This window comes from Orcinus orca, chromosome 8 (genome assembly GCF_937001465.1).
Source record: "Orcinus orca chromosome 8, mOrcOrc1.1, whole genome shotgun sequence".
In the NCBI taxonomy this organism is placed as follows: domain Eukaryota; kingdom Metazoa; phylum Chordata; class Mammalia; order Artiodactyla; family Delphinidae; genus Orcinus; species Orcinus orca.
The window spans coordinates 13,462,954-13,477,574 of record NC_064566.1 but is presented as its reverse complement, the minus strand read 5'-3'; the positions used below and the strand labels follow the sequence as shown (position 1 = coordinate 13,477,574).

General features: G+C 38.7%; 1 protein-coding gene across 4 annotated transcripts in view; it reads right to left on the bottom strand.

The window, feature by feature from the left end:
* CKAP5 (cytoskeleton associated protein 5) overlaps positions 1-14,621 on the bottom strand; it is a 109,784-nt gene that overhangs the window by 77,844 nt on the left and 17,319 nt on the right. The window contains exon 1 of one of the 4 annotated variants that reach the window (XM_049714371.1): positions 12,969-12,987. The exons of the other annotated variants lie outside the window; for them this stretch is intronic. The gene's annotated coding sequence lies outside the window, so the exon portion shown is untranslated. Of the gene's footprint in view, positions 1-12,968; positions 12,988-14,621 lie in introns of those variants that run through there. 4 annotated transcript variants of the gene reach the window in all.

Sequence of the window (14,621 nt, the reverse complement as noted above, 5' to 3'; positions counted from 1 at the left end):
AGGATTAATCTCCAAAATTTACAAGCAGCTCATGCAGCTCAATAACAAGAAAACAAACAACCCAATCCAAAAATGGGCAGAAGACCTAAATAGACATTTCTCCAAAGAAGATATACAGACTGCCAACAAACACATGAAAGAATGCTCAACATCATTAATCATTAGAGAAATGCAAATCAAAACTACAATGAGATATCATCTCACACCAGTCAGAATGGCCATCATCAAAAAATCTAGAAACAATAAATGCTGGAGAGGGTGTGGAGAAAAGGGAACACTCTTGCACTGCTGGTGGGAATGTGAATTGGTTCAGCCACTATGGAGAACAGTATGGAGGTTCCTTAAAAAACTACAAATAGAACTACCATATGACCCAGCAATCCCACTACTGGGCATATACCCTGAGAAAACCATAATTCAAAAAGAGTCATGTACCAAAATGTTCATTGCAGCTCTATTTACAATAGCCCGGAGATGGAAACAACCTAAGTGCCCGTCATCGGATGAATGGATAAAGAAGATGTGGCACATATATACAATGGAATATTACTCAGCCATAAAAAGAAACGAAATTGAGCTATTTGTAATGAGGTGGATAGACCTAGAGTCTGTCATACAGAGTGAAGTAAGTCAGAAAGAAAAAGACAAATACCGTATGCTAACACATATATATGGAATTTAAGGAAAAAAATGTCACGAAGAACCTAGGGGTAAAGCAGGAATAAAGACGCAGACCTCCTAGAGAACGGACTTGAGGTTATGGGGAGGGGGAAGGGTGAGCTGTGACAGGGCGAGAAAGAGTCATGGGCATATACACACTAACAAACGTAGTAAGGTAGATAGCTAGTGGGAAGCAGCCACATGGCACAGGGATATTGGCTCGGTGCTTTGTGACAGCCTGGAGGGGTGGGATAGGGAGGGTGGGAGGGAGGGAGACGCAACAGGGAAGACATATGGGAACATATGTTTATGTATGACTGATTCACTTTGTTATAAAGCAGAAACTAACACACCATTGTAAAGCAATTATACCCCAATAAAGATGTTTAAAAAAAAAAAAAAAAAAGCTAAGAGAATTCAGCATCACCAAACCAGCTCTACAACAAATGCTAAAGGAACTTCTCTACGTGGGAAACACAAGAGAAGAAAAGGACCTACAAAACCAAACCCATAACAATTAAGAAAATGGTAACAGGAACATACATATCAATAATTACCTTAATCGTGAATGGATTAAATGCTCCAACCAAAAGACACAGGCTTGCTGAATATATACAAAAACAAGATCCATATATATGCTGTCTACAAGAGACTCACTTCAGACCTAGGGACACAAACAGACTGAAAGTGAGGGGATGGAAAAAGATATTCCATGCAAATGGAAATCAAAAGAAACCTGGAGTAGCAATACTCATATAAGATAAAAGACTTTAAAATAAAGAATGTCACAAGAGACAAGGAAGGACACTACATAATGATCAAGGGATCAATCCAAGAAGAAGATATAACAATTATAAATATATATGCACCCAACATAGGAGCACCTCAATACATAAAGCAACTGCTAACAGCTCTAAAAGAGGAAATTGACAGTAACAATCATAGTGGGGGACTTAAACACCTCACTTAGTTACACCAGTGGACAAATCATCCAGACAGAATATTAATAAGGAAACACAAGCTTTAAATGACACAATAGACCAGATAGATTTAATTGATATTTATACAACATTCCGTCCAAAAACAGCAGATTACACTTTCTTCTCAAGTGCACACAGAACATTCTCCACAATAGATCACATCTTGGGTCACAAATCAAGCCTTAGTAAATTTAAGAAAACTGAAATCATATCAAGCATCTTTTCTGACCACAACGCTATGAGATTAGAAATCAATTACAGGGAAAAAAATGTAAAAAACCCAAACACATGGAGGCTAAACAATACGTTACTAAATAACCAAGAGATCACTGAAGAAATCAAAGAGGAAATCAAAAAATACCTAGAGACAAATGACAATGAAAACACGAGATCCAAAACCTATGGGATGCAGCAAAAGCAGTTCTAAGAGGGAAGTTTATAGCAATACAAGCCTACCTCAAGAAACAAGAAAAATCTCAAATAAACAATCTAAGCTTACACCTAAATGAACTAGAGAAAGAACAACAAACAAAACCCAAAGTTAGTAGAAGGAAGGAAATCATAAAGAGCAGAAATTAATGAAATAAAACAAAGAAAATAGCAAAGATCAATAAAATTAAAAGCTGGTTCTTTGAAAAGATAAACAAAATTGATAAACCTTTAGCCAGGCTCATCAAGAAAAAGAGGGAGAGGACTAAAATCAATAAAATTAGAAATGAAAAAGAAGTTACAACAGACACCACAGAAATACAAAGCATCCTAAGAGACTACTACAAGCAACTCTATGCCAATAAAATGGACAACCTGGAAGAAATGGACAAATTCTTTTTTTTTTCTGATGTGTATTTTTTTTTTTACATCTTTATTGGAGTATAACTGCTTTACAATGGTGTGTTAGTTTCTGCTTCATAACAAAGTGAATCAGTTATACATATACATATGTTCCCATATCTCTTCCCTCTTGTGTCTCCCTCCCTCCCACCCTCCCTATCCCACCCCTCCAGGCGGTCACAAAGCACAGAGTTGATCTCCCTGTGCTATGCGGCTGCTTCCCACTAGCTATCTACCTTACGTTTGGTAGTGTATATATGTCCATGCCTCTCTCTCGCTTTGTCACAGCTTACCCTTCCCGCTCCCCATATCCTCAAGTCCATTCTCTAGTAGGTCTGTGTCTTTATTCCTGTCTTACCCCTAGGTTCTTCATGACATTTTTTTCTCTTAAATTCCATATATATGTGTTAGCATACGGTATTTGTCTTTCTCTTTCTGACTTACTTCACTCTGTATGACAGACTCTAGGTCTATCCACCTCATTACAAATAGCTCAATTTTGTTTCTTTTTACGGCTGAGTAATATTCCATTGTATATATGTGCCACATCTTCTTTATCCATTCATCCAATGATGGACACTTAGGTTGTTTCTATCTCCTAAATAGAGATAAATAGAGCTGCAATGAACATTTTGATACATGACTCTTTTTGTGGACAAATTCTTAGAAAGGTATAACCTTCCTGAACCAGGAAGAAATAGAAAATATGAACAGACCAATCACAAGTAACGAAATTGAAACTGTGATTAAAAATCTTCAAAAAAAATTAAAATATTGATGTCACTGTGCTATATTTTCTGAAATGGCTTCTACTACTTCATAGCTTCAGTTTTTAAAAAAAATTAGTATTTAAGATTTTGCTGCTTTCCATTCAAAGGAAAGGCTTGCTTCATACCAAAACTTTCCCAGGGCTTCCCTGGTGGCGCAGTGGTTAAGAATCTGCCTGTCAATGCAAGGAACATGGGTTCGAGCCCTGGCCTGGGAAGCTCTCACATGTTGCAGAGCAACTAAGCCCATGTGCCACCACTACTGAGCCTGCTCTAGAGCCAGCAAGCCACAACTACTGAAGCCTGCGCGACTAGAGCCTGTGCTCCGCAACAAGAGAAGCCACAACAATGAGAAACCTGTGCACTGCAACGAAGAGTAGCCCCCGCTCATTGCAAGTAGAGAAAGCCTGCGTACATCAACAAAGACCCAACACAGCCAAACATTTTAAAATAAATAAATAAATTTATTAAAAAAACACAAAACTTTCCCAGCCACTGAAATAATGGATAGTGTTTTGTGTATACGTGTGACACTGAGGACTACTGCTCTGTATTTATCGTTTTCCAGGATCAATATACTAAGAAAAAAAGCACTTCACTAATTTTTCCCCATAATTATTTTAATTTTAAAATAATTTTACAATTTAATTTTTTACATATATAAGAAAATATATACAATATATGTGTTAGGAAGCATTACAATAAAATTGATATATTGACCTACCACCCAAACTGAAAATTAGGACACTACTAATATTATTACTGCACCTGTGCATTTCTTTCCTACCCCATCCTTCTTACCACAGAAGCACTTTCCTAAAGTTCACCTGGTTCTATGCTGTAGTCAGTCACATATTCCTAAATAAAATTAACTGTGCTTGTTTGTGAGCCTTAGAAAAATGTTGTAGTCTTCCATAAGTTGCTTTTTTCATTCAATGTTTCATTTGTAAAATTCATCCATGTGGTATACTGTAGTTTAAATCTACTAAAAGTGTGGTCCAAAGACTTGTGCTGTTTCACAAACTTATCATTCAGAGATAAGTACAGAAATAGAGGTAAGTGTTTAGAAACTGCCATAACATCTATTCTATCTTCTTTTATTATAGTGATTTGAGGAACTGAAAAAAGTTCAGCAAGGCTAAAGTATAAAATGCAACAAGAAAAGTGAAAGGGTATAAAGAGTAAGGCTAGAAAGTAGTCCAAATCAGACCCTGGAAGGTCTTGTAGGCAATGTTAAGGAATTTAGACTTTATCCCAAAGGTAGAAGGAGACTTTGAAGGACTGTAGACAGGAAAATTTCATATGCTACCAAACTTGCATTTTTCAAAGACTATATAATGTAAACATAAAAGCAATGTAAAGAATGTCTTGGAAGGCAGTTAACAATGGAGGGAAATCAGTTAGAAGGCTGTAATCTAAATGAAGGATGATGATGGCCTGGAACTTAGAGTAGTAGCAATGCAGGTGGAGAAAACGGGATGGATTTTAGAGCTACAAGGAATGTCAAGGACTGTCTTTATTGAGTGACTGTAGAAGGAGTATAAGACACATATGAAAATGAAGTTTTGGGCAAGCTGAGTTTGACATGTACACTAGACGAGGGTAGATGCGGGAAGCAGCTGGAGATTCAAGCCTGGTATTCAAGAGAGAGATAAAAATTTAGGAGTTATCAGTAGATAAATGTAATTAAAACCAAGGGGGTGGATGATAGTACTGAGGGAGAGTACATAGTGAGAAGAGCCCCAGGTTAGAGTTTAGATGAAACCAGCATCTACAGGACAGGTAGATGAGCCCCTTAGACCACCATGTACAGTGTCTGACACATATAAAATGATCAATTAATGTATGCTGGGGAAAGAAAAAAAACCCACAATAACTCAAAATGCAGTAACAGTCTTATCAAATTTGAGTTTTTGCTACTTGAGGGAAACTTTATTACTTTCTATGTCTGGCTGCAAATCTACACTTAAAAAAAATTAAAAGAATTCTGTATCTTCAAAACCACCACTAACTTGAGGTTGAGGCCTTGGGTAAGTTACTTAGCCAAATATATATTGCCTCAGCATGCTTGTGTGTAAAGTGGGAATAATGATACATACCTCAGAGAATTGTTGTGTGGATTAAATGAGTCAGTACATGTAAAGCTCTTAGACTAGGTACTTGGCATCTAGCAAGGGCTCAAAAAATGTTAGCAACTTACTATCATTATTTGGCATCCCAAATTTGAATTTATTTCATTTCTAAATTACAGTTGACTTTATTTTGGAATTTTATAGGATTAAAAGAGCAAGTCTATAGGCACCTCAGAATATTGTTTAATGCATAAAATATATGATCATATTAAATCAGTTATGTTGAAATAGTTATATATGTTGAATATAATATAGTTATGTTGAAATATAGTTATCAAAATATTTTGAAATGTGAATATATGGGCTTCTCCATTAATATATTAAATAAAATCCAGCAGCAGATTTAATAACTACTGTAACTCTTGTTATGAATAAAAAATATGTATATATATTTTTTTTACTGTATGCGGGCCTCTCACTGTTGTGGCCTTTCCCGTTGCGGACCACAGGCTCCGGACGCGCAGGCTCAGCGGCCATGGCTCACGGGCCCAGCCGCTCCACGGCACGTGGGATCTTCCCAGACTGGGGCACGAACCCGTGTCCCCTGCATCGGCAGGTGGACTCTCAACCACTGCGCCACCAGGGAAGCCCTAAAAATATTTTTATATACTACATAACATGATTATGAAAATGATTTCTATTGGTGACAAAGGCATAGGTTCTTATAATATTATTGTAGTTTATTGCCTACATTATTAACTGAAGAAAATGTCAAAATTTCAGTTAGGACTTCCCTGGTGGCACAGTGGTTAAGAATCCACCTGCCAATGCAGGGGACACGGGGTTCGATCCCTGGTCCGGGAAGATCCCACATGCCATGGAGCAAATAAGCCCGTGTGCCACAATTACTGAGCCCAGGTGCCACGACTACTGAAGCTCGCACACCTAGAGCCCATGCTCCACAACAAGCAAGCCACTGCAATGAGAAGCCCGCACGCTGCGATGAAGAGTAGCCCCCGCTCTCTGCAACCAGAAAGCCCGCACGCAGCAACAAAGACCCAACGCAGACCAAAAAAAAAAAAAAGAAAGAAAGAAAAAGAAATTTCAGTTATAAGATTAGTGCAAATAAAGATGTAATTATTTTTCCATACAAATTTACAGAGTCCCTGAATTCTAACCCAGCTTAAAATCTCTTGATCTACAACCTTTCAAATTCTATGATCAAAAACTTTAGGGCATTCCCTGAGGACATGTAACTCTGCCATCAGTTTTGATGTGGAAACACTATGATATATAAATGTTGTTGGACAACAGTAGTTTTAAGAGTAAAATATGAAAGGTTTAAAAAAGCTAGCTCTGTCCTTTATTTATTGAGACTTTATTTTCTCCTTTGTATTTCCATTGTATTAGATAAATAAATGTGAATGTAGAATTGTAAAAAAAAAAAAGACTTTAGGGCACTGCTTACAATCATCTCAAAGTCCCTAGTTAAAATAATGGTTAACACCCATCCTGTATTTCAGTAGCACTTTATATTTTACATGTATTTTTACAATCATTCATTTTCTATGTATTTCATAATGTAAATGCAAGCACGCTGTTATATTATCTCATTCAGGTTTAGTTTCTTTCTTTTTCATATTATTCTTAGTTATGTGACTCTTACTAAACTATAAGATTCTCTTGAGCAAAAGCCTTTTGTCTTATTAATCTCTATCTTCAAAAGGGTCAAATAAATAAATAAAGTATCATTATCCTCTTTTTACATATGGGGAAAAAGAGGTTCAGCGTCCTGCCCAATGTCACTTAAGTAGGGGAGAATGGTCTAAAAGAGATTCCTTTTTTTTAATTTATTTTTGGCTGCGTTGGGTCTTCATTGCTGCACACGGGTTTTCTCTACTTGCAGTGAGCGGGGGCTACTCTATGCTGTGGTTCATTGCGGTGGCTTCTCTTGTTGCGGAGCACAGGCTCTAGGCACGCAGGCTTCAGTAGTTGTGGCACACACACTCAGTATTTGTGGCTCGTGGGTTCTAGAGCACAGGCTCAGTAGTTGCGGTGCACAGGCTTAGTTGCTCCGCAGCATGTGGGATCTTCCCGGACCAGGGATCGAACCCGTGGCCCCTGAATTGGCAGACGGATTCTTAACCACTGTGCCACCAGAGAAATCCCTGAAAGAGATTTCTTGATACCTAGTTTGGTGAAATTCCTACAACTGACCTACATATGGTTTCTACATTATCTATAGTGAAATCTATTCACACTCTACAGTATAAATAGTAAGAATTATTTTGGTGATTACTTAACTCAATAAAAATATAAAGGGCAAATGAGAGTATGTATGAAAGACAAGTTTATTTGCCTCCAAAGGACTTAGGTAATTTAGGGAAATTTAAAATACAGTTAGTCGGTAAGGGGGAATCATCCCTAATCAGCAGCTGCCGAATAATCAAGCCTAACTACCCAGTTGGGCCTCAGAACACTGTTAACCTGTCTTTGCGTAAGAAAGAAATGACTACAGTTTTAATTATAATTTGGGGTTATCCACGTAGTCCGACCCTTCTCCCTCACAACCCTTATTCCATTGAATACTGACTCTACCAGTTAAAAAGGAAAATCTTTCATTGAGATTAATAAAAAAACTAAAGGGTGGTAGACTATAATTTCTATAGCTCATACTAGTTTTAAATTTATAACTATAATTCTAGAATATTTGCAGGGGGGACAGTAGGGGAAAGTCATTAAAGTGGCTACCTGTTTGTAAGTTAAACTTTGCCTCTATCTGCAAATTTTAACTAGCCATTATCACAAAGGAAAGTAAAGGCCTTAGGAACATTTAGAACATATTCAGGAAGTAATGAAGAGGACCCTCAGAGTTCATAAAACGGAATACATGTAGAATAAACCAACAATTTCATGAAAAGTCACACCAGTTAAAGGCCTGAGTGATCTCTTTAGAGAAATGTAGTGCTGTTTTCAATATACACAGCAAATTAAAACCAAACTAACATTCATAATAGCCAAAGAGTGGAAACAACCCAAACCTCTATCCACTGATAAATAGATAAAACGTGGTAAATCCACAGAATGGAGTATGATTCAGTAATAAAAATTAAGTACTATAAAGAATTCCTAAAACTCAACAACAAAAAAAGCAAACAACTTGATTAAAAAATGGGCAAAGAACTTGATTAGACATTCATCCAAAGACAGACAAATGGCCAATAAGCACATGAAAAGATGCTCAAGATTACAAACATTAGGGAAATGCAAATCAAAACTACAAGTATTACCTCACACCTATTAGGATGGCTACTATCAAAAACCCAGGAAACAACAAATGTTGGCAAGGATATGGAGAAATTGGAACCCTTGTACACTGTTGGTGACAATGTAAAATGGTACAGTTACTGTGGAAAACAGTATGGCTGTTCCTCAAAAAATTAAAACAGAATGACAATATGATCCAGCAATTCCACTTCTGGGTATATGCCCAAAATAATCGAAAGCAGGATCTTGAAGAGATATCTGTACACCCATGTTCATAGCAGCATTACTCACAACAGCTAAAATATGGAAGCAACCCAAGTGACCACTGATGGATGAATGGATAAGCAAAATGTGGTATACACATACAAAAGAATATCATTCAGCTTTAAAAGGACAGAAATTCGGACATGCTATAACCTGAGTGAACCTTGAAGACGTTATGTTAAGTGAAATTAAGCCAGCCACAAAGAGACAAACAGTGTATGATTCCACTTATATCAAGTACTTAGAGTAGTCAAAATCATAGAGATAGAAGGTAGAATGATTGTTGCCAGCAGATGGATGGAGAAGGGTAATGACGGGTTACTGTTGAATGGGTGTAAAATTTCAGTTCTACAAGATGAAAAGAATTATGGAGATGGATGGTGGTAGCTACACAACATTACAAATGCATTTAATGCCACTGAGTTGTATATTTAAAAATGCTTAAGATGGTGAATTTTACGTTATGTGTACACACACAAAAGAAGTGAAGTACTGATACATGCTGCAACATGGATGAACCTTGAAAACATTATATTAAGTGAAAGAAGTCAGTTGCAAAGGACCACTTATTATATAATTCCATTTATATAAAATGTCCAGAATAGGCAAATCTATAGAGACAGAAAGTAGATGAGAGGTTGCCTATGACTGGGGTGTTTGGGGATATTAGAAGGGTGTTAAGGAGTGCGGGGTTTCTTTTTGGGGTAATGAAAGTGTTCTAAAATTGACTGTTAGTGATGGCTGCACAAATCTATGAATATACTGAAAGTCAGTGAATTGTACACTTTAAATGGGTGAATGGTACGTAAATTATGTATCTCATTAAAACTGTTAAAAAAACAAACTAACAAAGTTTACTAACAGAAGTCCTTAGGAGATAAGAGTGATTTGTTAAAGTTGCCGATCATTTTACATGTGAATGGGCTGGGTGTAAAATAATAGGATCTAACACTAAGGAGTTACTCCATTCCAATTTTACCTAAAGCATTCATTTGATGAATTTCCCTATGGGTAAACCATGACTCAAGGAGTTCACAGGAGTAAAAGTAGATGTCTAAACAAATAACCATAATACAAAATGTATTATATGTGGAAAGTGCCCTAAGCAAGAGACAAATAAGGGTTAAGGGAGTTCAAAGACAGGATCAACCGCCAGTGAGCAAGGGATGGTCAGTAAAAAATCTCATAGAAAGGATGACATCTGAGCTCAGTGATAAATGATAGGTAGATTTAAAAAAATAAAAACAAAAACAAAACCAGGAGTGGAGAAGAGATATTTTAGGCTGAGAAAACAAGAAAGGCAAAGTCTTGGAAGTAGAAAAGTACTAAGCATGTTTAGGGAACACTAAATGGCTCCATTTATTAAGTATAAGACCAGAAAGACAGACTAGGGTCAAATCATGTATAATCTTGAATATTAAGCTAAACAGCAGAGGATGCTGATGACCTGAAGCAGGGCAATGACATGATCCTAATTACTTTAGAAAGATAAATCTATGCAGAATGAATTGGAAGGGAGAGAAAGTAGAGTCCTGATAGGAAATTACTGCAGTACTCGAGGACAAAGATAAATAGAAGCCAGACTCCTAGGAATGGAAAGGATGAGCAGAGGAGACTGAAGGGAATTACATTAAAGAAGCAGAATCAATAAGCCTTAGCAACTAAGGATGTAGGAGACCTAGTAGGAGGCTCCAGTCTACATGACTTGGAGAACAGTGGTGCTAATGACAGAAAAATCTCAGAAGAAAGTTCTGAGTTGTTTGTTTTGGGGGAGTGGAGGAGAGGTTAAGAATATGATGAGTTTGGTTTTAGACTTGAGAAATATGATCTTCAAGTGGCTGGAAATGTGGGACCAGGAATGAACAGAGGGTTCTGGATTTTATAAACATATAAACATTCTATAAACATAGATGTATGAAACCAAGTCTTCATTACATAGCAAGGTTTGATGCTTTAAGAGTAAATAAAATTGCCAACAAAGAGAAGCATTAATAAAATTAATTTGACCTATATATGATGCTTGCTATGGTTCAGTCTAGTCAATACTACAAATACTCAGAAATTTCAAATTATTCGGCACTCTCAGGAGGTTTTACCCTAGCCTAAAACAGAGGAAAAGGCAAGGGAGTCAGCTAAAATATATCTGTTCCACGGAAATATTATCATTTTATACCACGGCTGTATCTAAAATGTCTTCCAAAGAGCTCAAGTACCATAAAGTCCACACTACTGCTGAAGAAGGTTTAGATGTAATTATTTATTTTTAGACCAAAGGTTAAGAAATGTTTCCAAAGACATACATAAAGACACAACATGGAGTAAACTCTGAACTCAGAATAAATTTCAGTTTAGTGTTCAATATTTAAGTGTGCATAATGTACTATCATTAACATATAGACCCCTGCAATCTATGCATTTTCTCATTCATCAACCAGCTAAAAGTAAGGCACAGGGAGATTAAGTCATCAGTAATGTGAGAGTTGGGCTAGAACCTTTGTCTCCTATCTCTCAGTCCACCCACCACTCTTCCCCATCACTCAAGGGTCCATGTGTAGTGTCCTTTTACTTTAAATTCCTGTACCACGACATCTTATAAAAATAGTTATACAGCTACTAAACATACTGTTTTAGCTTTCTAAAGCTAAAAGAAGAAGAAGCTATGACAGTAAAACTATTTTATGGCTAATTCTCAAGCTCTTGACCTTCAAAAGCTCTTCACTATCACAACACAAGAGATCTAGATCTGATTACCATTCCTGGACTCTCACTTCTGGCTAAGGAAATGCTACTGCAGAAGCACAGAATGAGTCTGAAGGAAGTTTGAGGAAAAATTCTGCCCACTCAAAAAGCAAACCCTGGGCTTCCCTGGTGGCGCAGTGGTTTATAGTCCGCCTGCCGATGCAGGGGACACGGGTTCGTGCTCCGGTCCGGGAGGATCCCGCATGCCGCGGAGAGGCTGGGCCCGTGAGCCATGGCCGCTGGGCCTGTGCATCCGGAGCCTGTGCTCCGCGGCGGGAGAGGCCACAGCAGTGACAGGCCCGCGTACCGCAAAAAAAAAAAAAAGAAAAAAGAAAAAGCAAACCCTTTGAACGACCAATAAAGAATGATGTAAATTTGCTCAAAAAAGGAAATAATTAGAAAACAAGGATAAGACAAAATACACATACATGCCCAGAAATCTTTACTCAATCTATGTCTAAGAAGGCCAACTGGATTAAAGAAGCATAGCAATTATGTAACTGTCACAGAAAACTTTAAATTTTATTACTTGGCTAAGCGAGACAAAATCTCATCACTTAAGTAGCCAGTAACAAAAATGACAAGCCTTTCCCTCTAATTTAAAAAAATCTCACTACCTCCAGGTAATTCTCATTAACAACGACCAGTGTTATCCTCTTGTAGTATTCTGCATTATCAGGGGGCCAGAAATGCGAACTGCTCCTCTAGTAGGTTATCTCAACAAACTTGGGTGGGCTTACTGTACTAGTCCTGGGATGGTGGCCTCCCACCAGTTCCTTCAGACAGGGGTAAAGAGCTGACTCTTTCACACGGTGCTATTCGTATCAGTGGGAAAGAGGGTTAACTGACTCTCCCTAATAGATGATCACCGTCAGTGTCTTCAAAAGGGGGACTCTAGTAACACAGGCCTCTGGGGAGACACAGAGCTAAACCCGGCTGTGAATTAGGTCAACTTTCAGAGTTAGTGCTCAATTGTACCAAGGTAGCTGAAAATCTAATGCTTACTCATCCCAAAGCTACCCAGGTCTCCAAATGCCAGGCTAAGGACCCAAGGCCCAGGGCACTAGATCCAGCTCCACCCATCTAGCTTAGTTGGATTATACAGGGTAAAAGCAATCCTCGCCTCACTCCAAGTAGGAACCAGGCTGGGGCAAAGCTAGGTTCTGGGCACCGCTCAACCACTGCATATCCAGACCAGCACCCTAGGGCCGCTGTCACCACCCAGAAGTAGAGCAGATGCCCCAGGCTTTAGCTCACTGCAGCCGGCATTGTTTACGCTCTTTCGCCGCCTTAGCCTCTGATAGGCCAGGAAAGTCCCCTGTACAGTACACCAGGACTTCCGGCATGGGCACGGGATGCTTGACCCTAGCCCGCAGTTTGACACTTACGCTCCCCAGGCAGGGAGAGGTCGGGGCCCTACGGTCCGAGGCAGAATCTGCAGGAATACCGGACGGGCGGGGGCGGTGGTGGCATTGGTGCCGAGGCCGCTGAGAAACGCCTCCTCGGGGGCGGGGCCCAGAGCTCACTGTCAGAGTGCCCGCCCCACCTCGCCCCCGCCCCAGCACACACTGACGGCTTAAAGGGGCCGCAGCGTGCCTTTGCTCAGAGGTCTGCAGGACCCAGGGCGCTCCTTCCAGCCCAGAGGGCTTCCAAGGCAAGAGGTGAATGGAAGCCCAGCTAGGGAAACTCCACCGCAGCTGGGTGGGGACCTCTTTTTTTGTGGCAACACAGATAATGTTCCAGAAACAAAGGAGGTGACCTGTTCTTACTATCACAATCCTAATTCCTCCTCCAGGGGCGAAAAAAGTTGCTGCAGGAAACAGTCAAAGCATCAGGGTAAACATATAGCCCCCATTATGTAAGTGGCTTCTTCCATTAACTTCAGCGGTTAGTGTTTTTCAAATGGCAACTCAAAGGCACAGAAAAGAATTCTGACAGCCTGCACTGCTTCACCTCACCCTCTCAGTGACTTCTTTCTCTTCTGTACAACATGAGGAATCCTAGACAACGATAGAAGACGGAAGTAGGGGGCAAAATAGAAAAATAACATTCTCCTTCTTGTGAGTAAAATGTGATCTTTGAAACATTGGCCAAGAATTCACTACAAGTCTATGTAGATAAAGAAATCTTGCGTGCAAATACAATTGTGATGTGCAGTCATCTAATGTAATATGAAGAGTTCTTGTGAAAAATTGTAGGAGAAACTGGATTAATATCTCAGGGAGTTAAGTAATGGTCTCTGAGGTCTCCACAGGTCATTAATGAATTTTAAATTTCTTTTCATAGGAGGAATTTTTCCTCAATCTCAGATTATAAGGTTTGTATGCATTCTGTGTCTCCTTTATAACTGTCAGGAAAGAAATTTATGTGGTTATTAAGCTGGTGTTACCTTCATCTAATCTTGATGAATAAACATACCTTATTAAAACCGTAAGCCACCACCAAACCTCTATGGGAATCAATTTAGTAAAGCTAAAGACCATTTACAAGTGCCCTAACATCTTCTATCCCAAAAAGGGGTTCAAGAGGAAATTTAGATTCCAAAGAACAGGCCCAAAGACTGCTCTAATATGGAGCAGACCCAGATTACCCTTATTCTGAAGGTCTTAGAAAATTCTAGGCTAAGGTTATCATGAAGAGATACTGATTCAGATTAGAATAGTCTGATTTTGAACTGCCAAAAAAATCTCATTTTAAAGTGCATTTAACTGTGAATGATACTTTTGAATTAAGTAATTAAGACCTTCTTTCATTCTGTCTGTATCAAGCTTATCACACTGCTCTGAGAGTAACAGTTTGTAGATCAGCCTTCCCATTAGATTGTGAGCACCTCAAGGGCAAGGGTTGGAATGTAGCTCACTCATCTTTTTTCTGTGTGATACCAAATGAATACTCAATAAATAATTAACACAAAAGGTATGACCAACACTTATTTTGACACAGGAGTCCAGATAACTTCAATAAGCATACTGCAGTGAGTATATGTGCGCATGCACACACACAAATGGATAATACCCAGTGCTGTGTTTATTAGTGAATTA